General features: G+C 40.5%; 1 long non-coding RNA gene across 4 annotated transcripts; it reads right to left on the bottom strand.

The window, feature by feature from the left end:
• Positions 1–2,485: 2,485 nt before the first annotated feature.
• LOC124675612 lies at positions 2,486–4,372 on the bottom strand. 4 transcript variants are annotated; one of them, XR_006993351.1, is made up of 4 exons: positions 4,015–4,372; positions 3,825–3,905; positions 2,787–3,402; positions 2,486–2,571 (listed from the first exon to the last, which is right to left on the bottom strand). It is a non-coding gene; the product is annotated as an uncharacterized LOC124675612 (long non-coding RNA). The 4 variants fall into 4 exon arrangements; XR_006993349.1 differs by having other exon boundaries at positions 3,825–4,372; XR_006993350.1 differs by having other exon boundaries at positions 2,787–3,905.
• Between the last annotated feature and the right edge of the window lie 1,528 nt (positions 4,373–5,900).

The raw sequence follows: 5,900 nt of genomic DNA, 5'->3' as shown, positions 1-5,900 counted from the left end.
AATATAGTTTCACTAGAGGTGACCTGATAAGTTGTTGATGAAGAAGGGGATGCCTTGGGCATCCCCAAGCTTAGATGCTTGAGTCTTCTTGAAATATGTAGGGATGAACCACGGGAGCATCCTCAAGCTTAGGCTCTTCACTCTTCTTGATCACATTATATCACCCTCCTCTCTTGATCCTTGAAAACTTCCTTCACACCAAACTCAAAGCAATCTCATTAGAGGGTTAGTGCATAATCAAAAATTCACATGTTCAGAGAGGACACAATCATTCCCAACACTTCTGGACATTACCCAAGGCTACTGAAATTTAATGGAGCAAAAAAATCCACTCAAATACAGTAAAGGAGGCAATGTGAAATAAAAGGCAGAATCTATCAAAACAGAACAGTCCGTAAAGACGAATTTTTTCGAGGCACTTAACATGCTCAGATGAAGAAGCTCAAATTGAATGAAAGTTGCGTACATATCTGAGGATTACTCTTGAATTTTTGCAGATTTTTTAGACTCTCCTACAGAGAGATCAACTCAAATTCGTGACTGCTAAAAATCTGTTTCTGTGCAGAAATCCAAATCTAGTATCAACTCTCTATCAAAGACTTTACTTGGCACAACAATGCAATAAAGTAAAGATAAGGAGAGGTTGCTACAGTAGTAACAACTTCCAAGACACAACAAAACAGTAGCAAAATAAAAACATGGGTTATCTCCCAAGAAGTGCTTTCTTTATAGCCATTAAGATGGGCTCAGTAGATTTTAATGATGCTCTCATGAAAATAGAAAATGAAGTAAAAGGAGCATCAAGAAGCAAATTCAAAACAAATTTAAGCCTAACCCGCTTCCTATGCATAGGAATCTTGTACACAAATAAATTCATGAAGAACAAAGTGACAAGCATAGGAAGATAAAACACGAGTAACTTCAAATTTTCAGCATGTAGAGAGGTGTTTTAGTACCATGAAAATTTCTACAACCATATTTTCCTCTCTCATAATAATTTCCAATAGCATCATGAACAAAATCAACAATATAACTATCACATAAAGCATTCTTATTCACATGCATAAAAGTATCATTACTCTCCACATAAGCATAATCAATTTTATTAGTAATAGTGGGAGTAAAACTATCACAACCATCATTCTAATCATCATAAATTGCAGGCATGGTATAATCATAATAAACTTTATCCTCCATAGTAGGTGTCGGGTATATTGCAACAAAATTGTTTGTCGCAATACATGCCGAATTGTGGCAATACGTACATATTGCCACAAAATGAAATTTGTTGGCAGCCGTTGCAATTAATCGCATGGTAATAGGTTATTGCCACAAAATTACAATCGTGGCAATAAAATGTGCTATTGCAACAACCATGTGAGAAGTCGCCACGCTTTGCCCCGTGGCCACATGCACTTGATGCCACAGTTTGGTTTGTGGAGATGTCTTACTGCAACATCCAATTAATTGTGGCAACTACAAGTTCGTGGCAATAGATTTTTGTGGCAATAACCTATGGCAACAACGATTGTTTCGTGGCACATACTCTTCCGTGGCAATAGTCAATCGTGGCAAGAAACTATGGCAACAATCCTTATTTTTATGGCATTAGTCATTTTGCCACAAAGCACTATGTTCATGGCATTAACTTATGGCAACAAACATTCCAGCAGGTAAAATGTTTGTAGTGAGAAGGTACACAAAATCACTTTATTTCAATAATACTTGATAGATCACTACAAGTTAACATTTGCCAAACAACAAAATACATCAATTTCAGCATAGCCACTGGCAACAATGCACACATCAGAAATGCCCACTATTTACGTTAGCAACACACAATATCTCAGCATTTATTTGCTAAATTCCACACATCAACACATAAAGTTGTTCATTTGTGATCTTCTGATCATCATTCTTCATGGAGTGGGCAACATTCTTCTCCTTCCTTGCTATCACTTTCACATAATCTTCATAGGAAGCCTCCCACTTGTAGAATCGCTGAGGACATCAAGAATTATGATGCCACATCAAACCAAATTTATACCTAGAAGCAGCAGTGAAATGCATTTAGTGCGTCAAATTAACATGAATGTCAAAAGGAAAAGGATAAGATAATTTATTCTCTCACAAAAACAAACACTACAATGGCAGCATGAAAAGATAACAAGTTGAAACATTGAGCATAGAAAGACCGGATAGTGCTTCTTGAATACTTAAACTCGAACCTTATTAGCGAGAGCGATGAGAACATGCTTATCCCCAAGTGCGGTCATACAAAAGAAATACAAACTGAGCTAGCAAAATATGTGTGGGCAAAAACATATATGCATACATCAATCGGACCAAGATAAGGGAACGACCTATGAGAAATATGGAATATGCATTTTGCATGATGCCATATAAATACCCCAGAAAGAAATCATGTTCATCTAAAAAAGAATATCATGTTGCATTTACACAGTAAGCAAACAGCTAGCATTCACGTTATTTTTTGCGACTGATGGGCACCCGCTTCTGGCTTCTTGATGTGCCATCTCGTGCTACCGCCACCTGCGCTGTTGTCTCTGCCTACAACACCATCACACATCTTGTATGTCATAACACAAGTAACTCGAGGTCGATAATATTACATAAATCATGGTATATTGATTGACTGCAGTTTACATGTAAGGAAATAGTCAAGAAGTATGATTGGCAGGGGTCTCCTGCAATTCTAGCATTACTGTACAGGTACAGTAGTGTGGAAAAACTGCCATGAAATTTAACCGAATGTGCCTCCTTACCTTGTCAGTGCACATGTAATTAGAAGCAAGTTGTGGCAAAATCTGCATATGCTCATTGCAGACCTTGCAGGGGCAACTCTCACATTAGTACTGGACTTCAAGGCAGCACTAGCGGCAGCCGCCATCGACAAAGCCCACACGGACCATGTTGCCTGCCAGCATGCACGTTAGTTGCTCCTGTACTTGTGATTGCTGGATTTGTAAATACATGTGTATTGATTTCTAGCTAGCCCAATAATTGAACCACTGAAATATAAACTGATCGTACCAAAATAAGTAGATAGTTTAGTAGTGGATTGAGATCATTACATACCAGAAACTCAAGCACATATAAATAAAATTGAATTCAGGAATACAATCTTCTGATTACTGGCACGTTAGAGGGGCCTCACAGCATCGCTTCCTTCATGTGAAGAGGGGCCTCACCAGCAACAGCATGTCACAGTCGAAGACAACAGCCGCAGGTTAGGGACATCGCCAACGACAGGAGAAGCAATTTGGGGTTGTGGCCAGTGGCAGCCTGGCAGCAGCTCTGAGGATCTGAGGACGTTTCTAGGAGCAGCAGCTCGGTATGGTTGTCGGGGAAGACTCGGACTTTGTTCAAGGGGAGACCCTTCTGTTATCAACCCAGAGAATAGGCTCTCAGCTAATGTGATAAGCAGAAATAAACTTGCAACTCACTCATGTGTAAAGTTTATTTATTTAACTAGCAGCAGCAAGTGTGGGCAAAATCACACCAGATCACCACAACTGATATGCGTCAGAACTACTGAATTAGAACAAGCATAAGCAGGAGAAACTTGCTCCAGCACGAGCATAAGACTCACGGTAGGTGCTAGATAATGAACTAGTGAGGCCTAGCTATTTCTTAATAGCCTGTGGTTTGCATACATTGACTTCTATGCCACAGAAACTAGTGTCCTTACAGTACAAACTGATGCATATTACACTAATCGGTAGATTCCAACAAGTTCAGGGACAAGAAAGTAACTAATCTTTATCTACTTCTAGTTCAACCGATCCATTAGTTCAGCCAACCTTATAGTAGCAATCCATTCCCCAAATTATAGAAATAAGGGGAATCCTAGCATCGCAAAGCCCTTCTGAAGCCGCAGCTGCCTGCAATAGCCAGGTAAGCCTAATACAAGAACAAATGTGCAGACCAACGGACAGCTAGCGGGCCAAAACCATCATGCCATCAGCGACCCTATCGACAGCGGGTGCGTACCGTTGTTGACGACGATGAATACCACCCTCACGGCAGGCTCTTCACACCATGAACTAGACAGATCGAGGAAGAGGCGAAATACATCGGTGTCAGCGACCGAACGGCAGCGTCGGCGTTGGCACAAGGGCGATGGCGCCTCCATCGATCTAGATCGGGTCGGGCGGACGAGAGAAATCCCGCAAGGAGAGATGGGGGCCGAGGAGAGGCTGAGGGGCGAGAGGTGGGAGAAGCCAGTGGAGGGGAGGAGGGGCACCGCTGGGGTGATCGCCGATCTGGAGCCGGGAGAGGAGGTGATGGCGAGGGGTGGAGGCGGCGCTCGAGGGTAGATGGAGATGAGACGAGTGCTTGGTACGCAATGGGGTTTTTCTCGACGCGACTTGGCATGGCCGACCAGACAGATATTTTGCGCCAAATTTTGTTCTCCCGGGCGGTCCAAAATCGAAAACCTTAAAGCGCCAAGGAAAAATTGGCAGATTGCGCGCATATTTGCTCTAAACATTCTGTGGATAGGGGCTTTGGGGGCGTTGGATCCAGATAGTATGGAAGTATGGGATCTGTTGGGCTGGGTGATCCGTGGGTAGCCTACTTTCTCTCTTCTGATTGGCTGGAGAACAATATCATCATTGGTTGCCTCTTTTTTATGGAGAACCAACAAAAAATCTATTTCAAAATTAGGCCAACCCAAATTTCAAAAATATTAGACCACATTTTACGTAATTTAACCTTATTGTTGCATCTCTAAACCTTTCTAGACACCTCTCATCAAATACACAAATTTATGTTGATTCAGTTGGAAGCGGGTCAAATTTAAACTACAACTACTCATTCTTTTTGAAGTCATTTTTTAGGTACACAAAGTACCTTCATCAGAGATCCACAAAGATTTTTGCAAGATTCAACCCTAGGGGATCGTTGCAATATCTTGTCCTTTTTCCCAACATTAGGGGATTGTTGCAATATGTTGCACATATTACCATGGATGCATAATTTTCCGCAATACGTAATAGCTATCGCAACACAAAAAAGTTGAGGAAAAAAAACCTATTACAACAAATACATATTTTGTAGCAATATAAAGACATTTTTTGCAACAATATCTATAAATAGCGTCACATGTCAGAATTATTGCATTATATGTCTGAATATTACCACAAAGATTTACTTCGTTGCAACACTCAGTCTCTATTGCAACAAAATGATTAATTCACGCAACATGGCGCAATTGTCGCAATATCGCTACCATATTACAACGTTGATACAGCTTGTGGCAATATATGGCTTCTATTGCAACGAAAGGAGTACTTAGCGCGACAAAACGAAATTGTGGCAATATATGGAGCCTATTGCCATGAAGTCGAATTTTATGGTAATATGGCATTTTATTGCAACAAAAGATGGTCGTTGCAATAAAATTTGTTGCAATAGACCAGAATCCTTGTAGTGTCTCTTGATCCTTGAAAACTTCCTTCACACCAAACTCAAAGCAATCTCATTAGAGGGTTAGTGCATAATCAAAACTTCACATGTTCAGAGAGGACACAATCATTCCCAACACTTCTGGACATTACCCAAGGCTACTGAAATTTAATGGAGCAAAAAAATCCACTCAAATACAGTAAAGGAGGCAATGTGAAATAAAAGGCAGAATCTATCAAAACAGAACGATCCGTAAAGACGAATTTTTTCGAGGCACTTAACATGCTCGGATGAAGAAGCTCAAATTGAATGAAAGTTGCGTACATATCCGAGGATTACTCTTGAATTTTTGCAGATTTTTTAGACTCTCCTACGGAGAGATCAACTCAAATTCGTGACGAGCTAAAAATCTGTTTTCGTGCAGAAATCCAAATCTAGTATCAACTCTCTATCAAAGACTTTACTTGGCA

This window comes from Lolium rigidum, chromosome 7 (assembly GCF_022539505.1).
Source record: "Lolium rigidum isolate FL_2022 chromosome 7, APGP_CSIRO_Lrig_0.1, whole genome shotgun sequence".
Lineage (NCBI taxonomy): Eukaryota > Viridiplantae > Streptophyta > Magnoliopsida > Poales > Poaceae > Lolium > Lolium rigidum.
This window is presented reverse-complemented; position numbering and strand designations above follow the sequence as displayed.